This window comes from Fundulus heteroclitus, chromosome 23, assembly GCF_011125445.2.
Source record: "Fundulus heteroclitus isolate FHET01 chromosome 23, MU-UCD_Fhet_4.1, whole genome shotgun sequence".
NCBI lineage: Eukaryota > Metazoa > Chordata > Actinopteri > Cyprinodontiformes > Fundulidae > Fundulus > Fundulus heteroclitus.
The window spans coordinates 34,799,589-34,815,739 of record NC_046383.1 but is presented as its reverse complement, the minus strand read 5'-3'; the positions used below and the strand labels follow the sequence as shown (position 1 = coordinate 34,815,739).

The following is a 16,151-nucleotide window of genomic DNA, read 5'->3' as shown; positions in this document are numbered from 1 at the left end:
AAATACCAGAGAAGGGAAGCCATTTGTTACATTTACTACTATACATTTGACCCTTTCTTTCTTGAGAACTATAAAAATCTGCATGTTAACCACATATAGTTTTATGGTGTGAAAAGGTGAGAGTTGAAAAAAACAATTATGGTAACATTTGGCATTTTTTATTTACAGGAAGAAACAGAAACAAAATATGTGAGGATAAACACTTCTGTGCCAATCCTCCAAATATTTTTTAATGAAGGGGACCTGAAACCAGCCTTCAGGCTAAGAAGGGCCACCATCGTCCTCCTCCTTCAGCTGCTGCCCATCCAGGAGGTCCATGGATGGCCACAGGAGATAGAGGTGCTGGTGACCCTCTGCTGGCTGGCCTGTGGTGCATCCTATAGGAAAACAGCTTTCCAGTAAGATCTCTTACCTTCTTGTCCTTAAATAGAGCCAACAATGACACACAATTGATACATAGATTATATTAATTGGATAGAAGATTAAGACATATCAGCATATTACCTAAATTACAAGTTATTTTATATTTGGTACAGGTCTAGTGGAGGCACGCTACAACATACACCACGCCAATGCTGATAAACATCATTGAGCGTGTCTGAAGACACGGTGGCATTTCATCTTCTTAAGGGTGCTGGAGTTCCGCCCGACGTTTGCCCCAAAAGTAATCGGCGCCTGCTGCATCCTCCACAATATTTGTATAGAGGCAGGTAACCAGCTAGATGAGGAGGTTGATCCAGAGGAGGATGAGGAGGTGGACCCAGAGAAGGATGACCATCCGGTGGCTGAAGACAGGGAGCTGCTGCAGCTGGCTGCATGTTTAAGTGAACATGACTACACCTGACCTAACGTAAATCAGTTTTAGTCATGCTGCTTCATTTCATTTTTTTCACCACCTGTAACAATACATAAAATAATCAGGGAATTAATTTCCATTCCAACTATTTTTAATTGTATGTTTGTAGGTGTTGTCTATTTGTATAAGATGTTAATAGAAGTTATTTATTTGTTTTAAACCACGTTAGTAACTGTTAATTTGTTGAATATGTTACACCTTCATTCTGTTCCAAAGTTAAAACATTTGTTTAAAATAAATATCTGTTTTTTTTTTCATATATTGTTACTATTGTTTTCTTTCCCACTTTCTCTTCTCAATTTTTCGTGTCCTCACTCAGAGGAAACTCACTTAGGAAAAACATTTAAAGAATTTATTTATTTATAGATTTTATATTAGGGCTGGACAATATAGAAAACAGCATATTGATAAAAAAATGCATATTGATGGATAGATAATTATCAAAAAGATTTAAAACCTGGCTCTTATAATATTGCTAAATGACTTAATTTTAATATATCACACACAAACACTCAATCCCAAATAGATTCTTAATTACCCAACATTTTTAACCATAACTGATTTTGTTAAAAGAAAAATAACTCAACTTAAGAGACCTGGGTGATGTTATTAAATACTGACAAAGAATAAACTAAAGTGACCAGCGCTGTTAGAGAAAAACTTGTGTACCAGAACTTTATATCGCGGATCAAGAGTGGCGAGTTTGAAGCCAGGTTTTTCATGTCCATCACTATGAAGCATGTTACTGCATGCGTGATGTCCTTATGCCGCCAGGACGCTTTGTCATTTTATCACAAAGAAGGAAGCCCAGTTTAGTTGCTGTACCTGCTTTGTTTTGGAAGAACTTCCAGAAGATTCCTAAGAAGATGACGCGGAGCCGCGCGGGGCTAAAACAGCTCGCGCTGCTGCGGGTGTGAGCGACTGAGCGGCTTACGTGATGAAACAAGTTGGTTGCGTTACCAGACTTTGTTTTTACCGGTACCTTGCAAGTTTTACAAATCACTGGTTTATTTCTTTCAGACTGGCGAACTAGTAAAACCCCGTTTTGGGACCGTTTCCCCCGCTGCTCCTTGCTGCGACATATTCACGTGCTCTGTGTTGTGGTTTGAGAGGGCGGCGCTTTGTGACGGCGTGCCTGGGTCCGCGATTACGATTGTTTGAGAGGAAGCAGTGACTGTAGCATCAACTAGGTTAAAAGGAAGAAAGGAAAACTGTCTATATAACCAACTTTTATCGATCCTTTTTTCCCGTATTGTGCCACAAGTCTTTCGACTGATATATATTGTTATTAAATTATCATCCAGCCCTATTTTATATGATGCTGTCATCCTTGGGAGACATTTACAATTTATTCCAGCAATTATTGAGTTAATAAAGCAACACGCGTCAGTCTGATAAACACAAAACAAATAAATCAGACTCTTTTTTTAAATTACGCACCAACTCTGTAAATTGGGAAGCTTAAAAGTATATTGTTCTCGCCTCAAACAATCTGAAAACGTACTTTTGAAGAACAACAGCAGCAGAAAATGGAGTGTTCAACTTACCACTGTGATCTCTGTGCTGTCTTCTTCTTCTTCTTCTTCTTCTTCTTCTTCTTCTTCTTCTTCTCCTCTTGTTTTTAATGGCGGTTGGAAAACAATTTATAGGTGCATTACCGCCACCTTCCAGAATGGAGCATGGATCAGACACTCTGCGCTGTCTGGAATGAAGCTGCGCCCCCGGTGCATTCTGAGACGGTCAGTCTGAAGAACGCATGCGCGGCTCCTATCTTCGCACTCTGTGCTCCATTAACCAGCCTTGGAAACCGTGACGTCAGACCACTGTTGTGAATTCGTATTCTCAAAGAAAAAATCCGTATTCTCAAGCAGCCGCTGCTGTTTGTGTTCATAAAGAGTAAAGCACAAATTTAAACTTGAAATTTGTATTTATTAGTTATTGAAGTTGTAACTATTTAAACCGTATGTTGTATCTTTTGAATGTGATTTAAATTATTATGAGTTTACAAATGTTTGTTATGCACAACTTCTGACTGATATGGACACAACTATCCTTTTATGTACAAATCTATTTAGAAAGCTATCTTACCCCATAATACCGTCACACATGCATGCACATACAAAGAAAAATATTCAACAGTTAAAAACAAACTCCGCCTTGGAGTAACAAGCATTTACTAAGTCCCTAACACCTGCTCAGGCACTTCTGAAACACCCTGTGGGTGAAAAAGAAATAAAAGGGGAGAACCCCGTTACTTGTGAATCAGGGCTGTCCCGGCTGGGTCTGTGAGCGCTCCGAGTCGTCCTGAACGCGTCTTGACTGCGCGGCGGCGATTGTAGGCAGGAGCGAGCAGCGGCGGGGACGGAATGAGTAGGCTCCTTAGTCTCCCCCTCCGGGCTTACAGTGGCTTTGCTCGGCCAAGCAAAAGCGTAGTCCTCTTTCGAACACTGGGAGATAAGGCGGCTCTCAGTCTTTTGATCAGAGGGAATTAAAAAGTACTTTTAAAGTCGACCTCCTGCGTCAGCAGGGATAAAGTTTGCTTCGAAAAGTCTCGGTCCAGCAAGAAACTCGAACACGTGGCGATGCTAAGCGAGCGCTCTACCATTTGAACTAATTCCCATGGCCTGAGGTGCAAAGTGACTACATATGCCCGGATCCAGTGGAAAATATGTATTGTGCAGAACATTGAAAGAATATTTTGAACAGATTTTTTTTTTCATTTTACATCTTTTTTAGCGCACAGGGACGAGGTGGCCGAGTGGTTAAGGCGATGGACTGCTAATCCATTGTGCTTTGCACGCATGGGTTCGAATCCCATCCTCGTCGAAGAGCTCTTCTTTGAATGTGCATGAGCTTAATTTGAGACTCTGCAGTTGCTGTACCCTGGCTCTTCAGAGCTCACATCCCTTGTGAAGTTTGCAGCAGTAAATGCAGCTGCACACACTGTAAAAAGGGCAATATTATCAGCTTTAGCAACTCTTCTCATCAACGTAAAGCAAATTTAACTCTGAGTAATTTGGGAATTATTTTGTTTAGGATCGTGCACCCGAAACTAGGTTGGTTAGATGGTACATGTCAAATGCTTCTGTACTCTTCGTCCACTTCCGCTTTGTCTACGTGCTGTGCATCGGAAATCCTGCAGCTGGTGCCGTCATCATGAAAACATTTTTGCAAACTTTGAAAAGAGTTTGAATTTTGGGCCCACATTCGGTGGAGCTATGTTTTAGGGCCCGGGTCATCGCCCCGTGAACTTGCGTGACCTTTGTGATTTTCACCTTTTCGAGGCACCTCAAAGTTGAGGATTTGAACCAAACTCATAGAGAAGCATGTCCTGGATATCCATAACAGGATTGCGTTAGTGATTGATGACTAGCATCTTGCTAACGTCAACATGTTAGTAGGCTGGGTGTTGGTTGAGATTAGGCCCAGGGATGGAGGCTCTTCCCGGGTGAGAGGGACCAGGAAGGGCCCTGGATGTCTGGAGCTTCAGGCTGGAGGGTTGGTAGGCTGCGTGTTGCTGGTGATTGGGCCGGGGAGGGCCTCGGGCTGGGTCTCCAGCAGCAGGTGGCTCCCCTGCCCTGCTGGAGCTTAACCAACACTTTGAAGCCATACAGGGGCACAGGCACTTAGTCTCCAAAGGCAAGCCCTTAACTACCTGCCATTTGGGAACATTGAAAGAATATTTTGAACAGATTTTTTTTTCATTTTACATCTTTTTTTAGTGCACAGGGACGAGGTGGCCGAGTGGTTAAGGCGATGGACTGCTAATCCATTGTGCTCTGCACGCATGGGTTCGAATCCCATCCTCGTCGAAGAGCTCTTCTTTGAATGTGCATGAGCTAAATTTGAGACTCTGCAGTTGCTGTACCCTGGCTCTTCAGAGCTCACATCCCTTGTGAAGTTTGCAGCAGTAAATGCAGCTGCACACACTGTAAAAAGGGCAATATTATCAGCTTTAGCAACCCTTCTCATCAACGTAAAGCAAATTTAACTCTGAGTAATTTGGGAATTATTTTGTTTAGGATCGTGCACCCGAAACTAGGTTGGTTAGATGGTACATGTCAAATGCTTCTGTACTCTTCGTCCACTTCCGCTTTGTCTACGTGCTGTGCATCGGAAATCCTGCAGCTGGTGCCGTCATCATGAAAACATTTTTGCAAACTTTGAAAAGAGTTTGAATTTTGGGCCCACATTCGGTGGAGCTATGTTTTAGGGCCCGGGTCATCGCCCCGTGAACTTGCGTGACCTTTGTGATTTTCACCTTTTCGAGGCACCTCAAAGTTGAGGATTTGAACCAAACTCATAGAGAAGCATGTCCTGGATATCCATAACAGGATTGCGTTAGTGATTGATGACTAGCATCTTGCTAACGTCAACATGTTAGTAGGCTGGGTGTTGGTTGAGATTAGGCCCAGGGATGGAGGCTCTTCCCGGGTGAGAGGGACCAGGAAGGGCCCTGGATGTCTGGAGCTTCAGGCTGGAGGGTTGGTAGGCTGCGTGTTGGTGGTGATTGGGCCGGGGAGGGCCTCGGGCTGGGTCTCCAGCAGCAGGTGGCTCCCCTGCCCTGCTGGAGCTTAACCAACACTTTGAAGCCATACAGGGGCACAGGCACTTAGTCTCCAAAGGCAAGCCCTTAACTACCTGCCATTTGGGAAACATCCGCAATGGCAGGGCATTGCCATCCAGTTATCGTTGTCAATAGGATATGTGCCATATGGGGACACTTTGAAGCCATACCAGGGGCACAGAGATCTTTCAGCCTTACCAGGGGCAGGAGGACTTTGCTGTTTGGTTTATTTGTGTATAACAGTGGGGGGGTGCTTAAGAGTGGGTACCACGGTTCGGATGGAGGTACAGGTTATGGAGGTGTTCCAGACGTAGATGACCCAAAATGAGCCCACCCCCATGTCCTGCAGAAGCCCCTCAGTGGCCAAGGAAGAGTGTCCTGACAATACTCTTACAACATAATGGTGAAGGAAATAAATGTCCTTCTCAAAGCGAGTCCTTTTGTCAGATTAAATGGAGAATGCAGGCATCGATCCAGCTACCTCTCGCATGCTAAGCGAGCGCTCTACCATTTGAGCTAATTCCCCATGGCCTGAGGTGCAAAGTGACTACATATGCCCGGATCCAGTGGAAAATATGTATTGTGCAGAACATTGAAAGAATATTTTGAACAGATTTTTTTTTCATTTTACATCTTTTTTTAGCGCACAGGGACGAGGTGGCCGAGTGGTTAAGGCGATGGACTGCTAATCCATTGTGCTCTGCACGCATGGGTTCGAATCCCATCCTCGTCGAAGAGCTCTTCTTTGAATGTGCATGAGCTTAATTTGAGACTCTGCAGTTGCTGTACCCTGGCTCTTCAGAGCTCACATCCCTTGTGAAGTTTGCAGCAGTAAATGCAGCTGCACACACTGTAAAAAGGGCAATATTATCAGCTTTAGCAACTCTTCTCATCAACGTAAAGCAAATTTAACTCTGAGTAATTTGGGAATTATTTTGTTTAGGATCGTGCACCCGAAACTAGGTTGGTTAGATGGTACATGTCAAATGCTTCTGTACTCTTCGTCCACTTCCGCTTTGTCTACGTGCTGTGCATCGGAAATCCTGCAGCTGGTGCCGTCATCATGAAAACATTTTTGCAAACTTTGAAAAGAGTTTGAATTTTGGGCCCACATTCGGTGGAGCTATGTTTTAGGGCCCGGGTCATCGCCCCGTGAACTTGCGTGACCTTTGTGATTTTCACCTTTTCGAGGCACCTCAAAGTTGAGGATTTGAACCAAACTCATAGAGAAGCATGTCCTGGATATCCGTAACAGGATTGCGTTAGTGATTGATGACTAGCATGTTGCTAACGTCAACATGTTAGTAGGCTGGGTGTTGGTTGAGATTAGGCCCAGGGATGGAGGCTCTTCCCGGGTGAGAGGGACCAGGAAGGGCCCTGGATGTCTGGATTTTCAGGCTGGAGGGTTGGTAGGCTGCGTGTTGGTGGTGATTGGGCCGGGGAGGGCCTCGGGCTGGGTCTCCAGCAGCAGGTGGCTCCCCTGCCCTGCTGGAGCTTAACCAACACTTTGAAGCCATACAGGGGCACAGGCACTTAGTCTCCAAAGGCAAGCCCTTAACTACCTGCCATTTGGGAAACATCCGCAATGGCAGGGCATTGCCATCCAGTTATCGTTGTCAATAGGATATGTGCCATATGGGGACACTTTGAAGCCATACCAGGGGCACAGAGATCTTTCAGCCTTACCAGGGGCACGAGGACTTTGCTGTTTTGTTTGTTTGTGTATAACAGTGGGGGGGGGGGTGCTTAAGAGTGGGTACCACGGTTCGGATGGAGGTACAGGTTATGGAGGTGTTCCAGACGTAGATGACCCAAAATGAGCCCACCCCCATGTCCTGCAGAAGCCCCTCAGTGGCCAAGGAAGAGTGTCCTGACAATACTCTTACAACATAATGGTGAAGGAAATAAATGTCCTTCTCAAAGCGAGTCCTTTTGTCAGATTAAATGGAGAATGCAGGCATCGATCCAGCTACCTCTCGCATGCTAAGCGAGCGCTCTACCATTTGAGCTAATTCCCCATGGCCTGAGGTGCAAAGTGACTACATATGCCCGGATCCAGTGGAAAAAATGTATTGTGCAGAACATTGAAAGAATATTTTGAACAGATTTTTTTTTTCATTTTACATCTTTTTTTAGCGCACAGGGACGAGGTGGCCGAGTGGTTAAGGCGATGGACTGCTAATCCATTGTGCTCTGCACGCATGGGTTCGAATCCCATCCTCGTCGAAGAGCTCTTCTTTGAATGTGCATGAGCTTAATTTGAGACTCTGCAGTTGCTGTACCCTGGCTCTTCAGAGCTCACATCCCTTGTGAAGTTTGCAGCAGTAAATGCAGCTGCACACACTGTAAAAAGGGCAATATTATCAGCTTTAGCAACTCTTCTCATCAACGTAAAGCAAATTTAACTCTGAGTAATTTGGGAATTATTTTGTTTAGGATCGTGCACCCGAAACTAGGTTGGTTAGATGGTACATGTCAAATGCTTCTGTACTCTTCGTCCACTTCCGCTTTGTCTACGTGCTGTGCATCGGAAATCCTGCAGCTGGTGCCGTCATCATGAAAACATTTTTGCAAACTTTGAAAAGAGTTTGAATTTTGGGCCCACATTCGGTGGAGCTATGTTTTAGGGCCCGGGTCATCGCCCCGTGAACTTGCGTGACCTTTGTGATTTTCACCTTTTCGAGGCACCTCAAAGTTGAGGCATTTGAACCAAACTCATAGAGAAGCATGTCCTGGATATCCGTAACAGGATTGCGTTAGTGATTGATGACTAGCATCTTGCTAACGTCAACATGTTAGTAGGCTGGGTGTTGGTTGAGATTAGGCCCAGGGATGGAGGCTCTTCCCGGGTGAGAGGGACCAGGAAGGGCCCTGGATGTCTGGAGCTTCAGGCTGGAGGGTTGGTAGGCTGCGTGTTGGTGGTGATTGGGCCGGGGAGGGCCTCGGGCTGGGTCTCCAGCAGCAGGTGGCTCCCCTGCCCTGCTGGAGCTTAACCAACACTTTGAAGCCATACAGGGGCACAGGCACTTAGTCTCCAAAGGCAAGCCCTTAACTACCTGCCATTTGGGAAACATCCGCAATGGCAGGGCATTGCCATCCAGTTATCGTTGTCAATAGGATATGTGCCATATGGGGACACTTTGAAGCCATACCAGGGGCACAGAGATCTTTCAGCCTTACCAGGGGCAGGAGGACTTTGCTGTTTGGTTTATTTGTGTATAACAGTGGGGGGGTGCTTAAGAGTGGGTACCACGGTTCGGATGGAGGTACAGGTTATGGAGGTGTTCCAGACGTAGATGACCCAAAATGAGCCCACCCCCATGTCCTGCAGAAGCCCCTCAGTGGCCAAGGAAGAGTGTCCTGACAATACTCTTACAACATAATGGTGAAGGAAATAAATGTCCTTCTCAAAGCGAGTCCTTTTGTCAGATTAAATGGAGAATGCAGGCATCGATCCAGCTACCTCTCGCATGCTAAGCGAGCGCTCTACCATTTGAGCTAATTCCCCATGGCCTGAGGTGCAAAGTGACTACATATGCCCGGATCCAGTGGAAAATATGTATTGTGCAGAACATTGAAAGAATATTTTGAACTGATTTTTTTTTCATTTTACATCTTTTTTTAGCGCACAGGGACGAGGTGGCCGAGTAGGTTAAGGCGATGGACTGCTAATCCATTGTGCTCTGCACGCATGGGTTCGAATCCCATCCTCGTCGAAGAGCTCTTCTTTGAATGTGCATGAGCTTAATTTGAGACTCTGCAGTTGCTGTACCCTGGCTCTTCAGAGCTCACATCCCTTGTGAAGTTTGCAGCAGTAAATGCAGCTGCACACACTGTAAAAAGGGCAATATTATCAGCTTTAGCAACTCTTCTCATCAACGTAAAGCAAATTTAACTCTGAGTAATTTGGGAATTATTTTGTTTAGGATCGTGCACCCGAAACTAGGTTGGTTAGATGGTACATGTCAAATGCTTCTGTACTCTTCGTCCACTTCCGCTTTGTCTACGTGCTGTGCATCGGAAATCCTGCAGCTGGTGCCGTCATCATGAAAACATTTTTGCAAACTTTGAAAAGAGTTTGAATTTTGGGCCCACATTCGGTGGAGCTATGTTTTAGGGCCCGGGTCATCGCCCCGTGAACTTGCGTGACCTTTGTGATTTTCACCTTTTCGAGGCACCTCAAAGTTGAGGATTTGAACCAAACTCATAGAGAAGCATGTCCTGGATATCCGTAACAGGATTGCGTTAGTGATTGATGACTAGCATCTTGCTAACGTCAACATGTTAGTAGGCTGGGTGTTGGTTGAGATTAGGCCCAGGGATGGAGGCTCTTCCCGGGTGAGAGGGACCAGGAAGGGCCCTGGATGTCTGGAGCTTCAGGCTGGAGGGTTGGTAGGCTGCGTGTTGGTGGTGATTGGGCCGGGGAGGGCCTCGGGCTGGGTCTCCAGCAGCAGGTGGCTCCCCTGCCCTGCTGGAGCTTAACCAACACTTTGAAGCCATACAGGGGCACAGGCACTTAGTCTCCAAAGGCAAGCCCTTAACTACCTGCCATTTGGGAACATTGAAAGAATATTTTGAACAGATTTTTTTTTCATTTTACATCTTTTTTTAGTGCACAGGGACGAGGTGGCCGAGTGGTTAAGGCGATGGACTGCTAATCCATTGTGCTCTGCACGCATGGGTTCGAATCCCATCCTCGTCGAAGAGCTCTTCTTTGAATGTGCATGAGCTAAATTTGAGACTCTGCAGTTGCTGTACCCTGGCTCTTCAGAGCTCACATCCCTTGTGAAGTTTGCAGCAGTAAATGCAGCTGCACACACTGTAAAAAGGGCAATATTATCAGCTTTAGCAACCCTTCTCATCAACGTAAAGCAAATTTAACTCTGAGTAATTTGGGAATTATTTTGTTTAGGATCGTGCACCCGAAACTAGGTTGGTTAGATGGTACATGTCAAATGCTTCTGTACTCTTCGTCCACTTCCGCTTTGTCTACGTGCTGTGCATCGGAAATCCTGCAGCTGGTGCCGTCATCATGAAAACATTTTTGCAAACTTTGAAAAGAGTTTGAATTTTGGGCCCACATTCGGTGGAGCTATGTTTTAGGGCCCGGGTCATCGCCCCGTGAACTTGCGTGACCTTTGTGATTTTCACCTTTTCGAGGCACCTCAAAGTTGAGGATTTGAACCAAACTCATAGAGAAGCATGTCCTGGATATCCATAACAGGATTGCGTTAGTGATTGATGACTAGCATCTTGCTAACGTCAACATGTTAGTAGGCTGGGTGTTGGTTGAGATTAGGCCCAGGGATGGAGGCTCTTCCCGGGTGAGAGGGACCAGGAAGGGCCCTGGATGTCTGGAGCTTCAGGCTGGAGGGTTGGTAGGCTGCGTGTTGCTGGTGATTGGGCCGGGAGGGCCTCGGGCTGGGTCTCCAGCAGCAGGTGGCTCCCCTGCCCTGCTGGAGCTTAACCAACACTTTGAAGCCATACAGGGGCACAGGCACTTAGTCTCCAAAGGCAAGCCCTTAACTACCTGCCATTTGGGAACATTGAAAGAATATTTTGAACAGATTTTTTTTCATTTTACATCTTTTTTTAGTGCACAGGGACGAGGTGGCCGAGTGGTTAAGGCGATGGACTGCTAATCCATTGTGCTCTGCACGCATGGGTTCGAATCCCATCCTCGTCGAAGAGCTCTTCTTTGAATGTGCATGAGCTAAATTTGAGACTCTGCAGTTGCTGTACCCTGGCTCTTCAGAGCTCACATCCCTTGTGAAGTTTAGCAGCAGTAAATGCAGCTGCACACACTGTAAAAAGGGCAATATTATCAGCTTTAGCAACCCTTCTCATCAACGTAAAGCAAATTTAACTCTGAGTAATTTGGGAATTATTTTGTTTAGGATCGTGCACCCGAAACTAGGTTGGTTAGATGGTACATGTCAAATGCTTCTGTACTCTTCGTCCACTTCCGCTTTGTCTACGTGCTGTGCATCGGAAATCCTGCAGCTGGTGCCGTCATCATGAAAACATTTTTGCAAACTTTGAAAAGAGTTTGAATTTTGGGCCCACATTCGGTGGAGCTATGTTTTAGGGCCCGGGTCATCGCCCCGTGAACTTGCGTGACCTTTGTGATTTTCACCTTTTCGAGGCACCTCAAAGTTGAGGATTTGAACCAAACTCATAGAGAAGCATGTCCTGGATATCCATAACAGGATTGCGTTAGTGATTGATGACTAGCATCTTGCTAACGTCAACATGTTAGTAGGCTGGGTGTTGGTTGAGATTAGGCCCAGGGATGGAGGCTCTTCCCGGGTGAGAGGGACCAGGAAGGGCCCTGGATGTCTGGAGCTTCAGGCTGGAGGGTTGGTAGGCTGCGTGTTGGTGGTGATTGGGCCGGGGAGGGCCTCGGGCTGGGTCTCCAGCAGCAGGTGGCTCCCCTGCCCTGCTGGAGCTTAACCAACACTTTGAAGCCATACAGGGGCACAGGCACTTAGTCTCCAAAGGCAAGCCCTTAACTACCTGCCATTTGGGAACATTGAAAGAATATTTTGAACAGATTTTTTTTTCATTTTACATCTTTTTTTAGCGCACAGGGACGAGGTGGCCGAGTGGTTAAGGCGATGGACTGCTAATCCATTGTGCTCTGCACGCATGGGTTCGAAATCCCATCCTCGTCGAAGAGCTCTTCTTTGAATGTGCATGAGCTTAATTTGAGACTCTGCAGTTGCTGTACCCTGGCTCTTCAGAGCTCACATCCCTTGTGAAGTTTGCAGCAGTAAATGCAGCTGCACACACTGTAAAAGGGCAATATTATCAGCTTTAGCAACTCTTCTCATCAACGTAAAGCAAATTTAACTCTGAGTAATTTGGGAATTATTTTGTTTAGGATCGTGCACCCGAAACTAGGTTGGTAGATGGTACATGTCAAATGCTTCTGTACTCTTCGTCCACTTCCGCTTTGTCTACGTGCTGTGCATCGGAAATCCTGCAGCTGGTGCCGTCATCATGAAAACATTTTTGCAAACTTTGAAAAGAGTTTGAATTTGGGCCCACATTCGGTGGAGCTATGTTTTAGGGCCCGGGTCATCGCCCCGTGAACTTGCGTGACCTTTGTGATTTTCACCTTTTCGAGGCACCTCAAAGTTGAGGATTTGAACCAAACTCATAGAGAAGCATGTCCTGGATATCCGTAACAGGATTGCGTTAGTGATTGATGACTAGCATCTTGCTAACGTCAACATGTTAGTAGGCTGGGTGTTGGTTGAGATTAGGCCCAGGGATGGAGGCTCTTCCCGGGTGAGAGGGACCAGGAAGGGCCCTGGATGTCTGGAGCTTCAGGCTGGAGGGTTGGTAGGCTGCGTGTTGGTGGTGATTGGGCCGGGGAGGGCCTCGGGCTGGGTCTCCAGCAGCAGGTGGCTCCCCTGCCCTGCTGGAGCTTAACCAACACTTTGAAGCCATACAGGGGCACAGGCACTTAGTCTCCAAAGGCAAGCCCTTAACTACCTGCCATTTGGGAAACATCCGCAATGGCAGGGCATTGCCATCCAGTTATCGTTGTCAATAGGATATGTGCCATATGGGGACACTTTTGAAGCCATACCAGGGGCACAGAGATCTTTCAGCCTTACCAGGGGCACGAGGACTTTGCTGTTTGGTTTATTTGTGTATAACAGTGGGGGGGGTGCTTATGAGTGGGTACCACGGTTCGGATGGAGGTACAGGTTATGGAGGTGTTCCAGACGTAGACGACCCAAAATGAGCCCACCCCCATGTCCTGCAGAAGCCCCTCAGTGGCCAAGGAAGAGTGTCCTGACAATACTCTTACAACATAATGGTGAAGGAAATAAATGTCCTTCTCAAAGCGAGTCCTTTTGTCAGATTAAATGGAGAATGCAGGCATCGATCCAGCTACCTCTCGCATGCTAAGCGAGCGCTCTACCATTTGAGCTAATTCCCCATGGCCTGAGGTGCAAAGTGACTACATATGCCCGGATCCAGTGGAAAATATGTATTGTGCAGAACATTGAAAGAATATTTTTGAACAGATTTTTTTTTCATTTTACATCTTTTTTTAGCGCACAGGGACGAGGTGGCCGAGTGGTTAAGGCGATGGACTGCTAATCCATTGTGCTCTGCACGCATGGGTTCGAATCCCATCCTCGTCGAAGAGCTCTTCTTTGAATGTGCATGAGCTAATTTGAGACTCTGCAGTTTGCTGTACCCTGGCTCTTCAGAGCTCACATCCCTTGTGAAGTTTGCAGCAGTAAATGCAGCTGCACACACTGTAAAAAGGGCAATATTATCAGCTTTAGCAACTCTTCTCATCAACGTAAAGCAAATTTAACTCTGAGTAATTTGGGAATATTTTGTTTAGGATCGTGCACCCGAAACTAGGTTGGTTAGATGGTACCATGTCAAATGCTTCTGTACTCTTCGTCCACTTCCGCTTTGTCTACGTGCTTGTGCATCGGAAATCCTGCAGCTGGTGCCGTCATCATGAAAACATTTTTGCAAACTTTGAAAAGAGTTTGAATTTTGGGCCCACATTCGGTGGAGCTATGTTTTAGGGCCCGGGTCATCGCCCCGTGAACTTGCGTGACCTTGTGATTTTCACCTTTTCGAGGCACCTCAAAGTTGAGGATTTGAACCAAACTCATAGAGAAGCATGTCCTGGATATCCGTAACAGGATTGCGTTAGTGATTGATGACTAGCATGTTGCTAACGTCAACATGTTAGTAGGCTGGGGTGTTGGTGAGATTAGGCCCAGGGATGGAGGCTCTTCCCGGGTGAGAGGGACCAGGAAGGCCCTGGATGTCTGGAGCTCAGGCTGGAGGGTTGGTAGGCTGCGTGTTGTGGTGATTGGGCCGGGGAGGGCCTCGGGCTGGGTCTCCAGCAGCAGGTGGCTCCCCTGCCCTGCTGGAGCTTAACCAACACTTTGAAGCCATACAGGGGCACAGGCACTTAGTCTCCAAAAGGCAAGCCCTTAACTACCTGCCATTTGGGAAACATCCGCAATGGCAGGGCATTGCCATCCAGTTATCGTTGTCAATAGGATATGTGCCATATGGGGACACTTTGAAGCCATACCAGGGGCACAGAGATCTTTCAGCCTTACCAGGGGCACGAGGATTTGCCTGTTTGGTTTATTTGTGTATAACAGTGGGGGGGTGCTTAAGAGGTGGGTACCACGGTTCGGATGGAGGTACAGGTTATGGAGGTGTTCCAGACGTAGATGACCCAAAATGAGGCCCACCCCCCATGTCCTGCATAAGCCCCTCAGTGGCCAAGGAAGAGTTGTCCTGACAATACTCTTACAACATAATGGTGAAGGAAATAAATGTCCTTCTCAAAGCGAGTCCTTTTGTCAGATTAAATGGAGAATGCAGGCATCGATCCAGCCTACCTCTCGCATGCTAAGCGAGCGCTCTACCATTTGAGCTAATTCCCCCATGGCCTGAGGTGCAAAGTGACCTACATATGCCCGGATCCAGTGGAAAATATGTATTGTGCAGAACATTGAAAGAATATTTGAACAGATTTTTTTTTCATTTTACATCTTTTTAGCGCACAGGGACGAGGTGGCCGAGTGGTTAAGGCGATGGACTGCTAATCCATTGTGCTCTGCACGCATGGGTTCGAATCCCATCACTCGTCGAAGAGGCTCTTCTTTGAATGTGCATGAGCTTAATTTGAGACTCTGCAGTTGCGTACCCTGGCTCTTCAGAGCTCACATCCCTTGTGAAGTTTGCAGCAGTAAATGCAGCTGCACACACTGTAAAAAGGGCAATATTATCAGCTTTAGCAACTCTTCTCATCACGTAAAGCAATTTAACTCTGAGTAATTTGGGAATTATTTTGTTTAGGATCGTGCACCCGAAACTAGGTTGGTTAGATGGTACATGTCAAATGCTTCTGTACTCTTCGTCCACTTCCGCTTTGTCTACGTGCTGTGCATCGGAAATCCTGCAGCTGGTGCCGTCATCATGAAAACATTTTTGCAAACTTTGAAAAGAGTTTGAATTTTGGGCCCACATTCGGTGGAGCTATGTTTAGGGCCCCGGGTCATCGCCCCGTGAACTTGCGTGACCTTTGTGATTTCACCTTTTCGAGGCACCTCAAAGTTGAGGATTTGAACCAAACTCATAGAGAAGCATGTCCTGGATATCCGTAACAGGATTGCGTTAGTGATTGATGACTAGCATGTTGCTAACGTCAACATGTTAGTAAGGCTGGGGTGTTGGTTGAGATTAGGCCCAGGGATGGAGCTCTTCCCGGGTGAGGGACCAGGAAGGGCCCTGGATGCTGGGCTTCAGGCGGAGGGTTGGTAGGCTGCGTGTGGTGGTGATTGGCCGGGGAGGGCCTCGGGCTGGGTCTCCAGCAGTCAGGTGGCTCCCCTGCCCTGCTGGAGCTTAACCACACTTTGAAGCCATACAGGGGCACCGGCCTTAGTCCTCCAAAGGCAAGCCCTTAACTACCTGCCATTTGGAACATTGAAGAATATTTTGAACAGATTTTTTTTTCATTTTACATCTTTTTTAGTGCACAGGGACGAGGTGCCGAGGGTTAAGGCGATGGACTGCTAATCCATTGTGCTCTGCACGCATGGTTCGAATCCCATCCTCGTCGAAGAGCTCTTCTTTTGAATGTGCATGAGCTAATTTGTGAGACTCTGCAGTTGCTGTACCCTGGCTCTTCAGAGCTCACATCCCTTGTGAGTTTGCAGCAGTAAG

General features: G+C 46.6%; 10 non-coding genes across 10 annotated transcripts; all 10 read left to right on the top strand.

Moving 5' to 3' along the window:
- Positions 1 to 3,600: 3,600 nt before the first annotated feature.
- trnas-gcu lies at positions 3,601 to 3,682 on the top strand. Its single transcript has one exon. It is a non-coding gene; the product is annotated as a tRNA-Ser (tRNA).
- A 904-nt stretch (positions 3,683 to 4,586) lies between these two features.
- Positions 4,587 to 4,668, top strand: trnas-gcu. Its single transcript has one exon. It is a non-coding gene; the product is annotated as a tRNA-Ser (tRNA).
- A 1,406-nt stretch (positions 4,669 to 6,074) lies between these two features.
- trnas-gcu lies at positions 6,075 to 6,156 on the top strand. Its single transcript has one exon. It is a non-coding gene; the product is annotated as a tRNA-Ser (tRNA).
- A 1,411-nt stretch (positions 6,157 to 7,567) lies between these two features.
- trnas-gcu lies at positions 7,568 to 7,649 on the top strand. The gene has a single exon. It is a non-coding gene; the product is annotated as a tRNA-Ser (tRNA).
- Positions 7,650 to 9,056: 1,407 nt separating this feature from the next.
- trnas-gcu lies at positions 9,057 to 9,139 on the top strand. The gene has a single exon. It is a non-coding gene; the product is annotated as a tRNA-Ser (tRNA).
- Positions 9,140 to 10,043: 904 nt separating this feature from the next.
- On the top strand, positions 10,044 to 10,125 carry trnas-gcu. Its single transcript has one exon. It is a non-coding gene; the product is annotated as a tRNA-Ser (tRNA).
- Positions 10,126 to 11,027: 902 nt separating this feature from the next.
- On the top strand, positions 11,028 to 11,109 carry trnas-gcu. The gene has a single exon. It is a non-coding gene; the product is annotated as a tRNA-Ser (tRNA).
- A 905-nt stretch (positions 11,110 to 12,014) lies between these two features.
- On the top strand, positions 12,015 to 12,097 carry trnas-gcu. The gene has a single exon. It is a non-coding gene; the product is annotated as a tRNA-Ser (tRNA).
- A 1,406-nt stretch (positions 12,098 to 13,503) lies between these two features.
- On the top strand, positions 13,504 to 13,585 carry trnas-gcu. The gene has a single exon. It is a non-coding gene; the product is annotated as a tRNA-Ser (tRNA).
- Positions 13,586 to 14,993: 1,408 nt separating this feature from the next.
- trnas-gcu lies at positions 14,994 to 15,076 on the top strand. The gene has a single exon. It is a non-coding gene; the product is annotated as a tRNA-Ser (tRNA).
- The last annotated feature ends 1,075 nt before the right edge of the window (positions 15,077 to 16,151 follow it).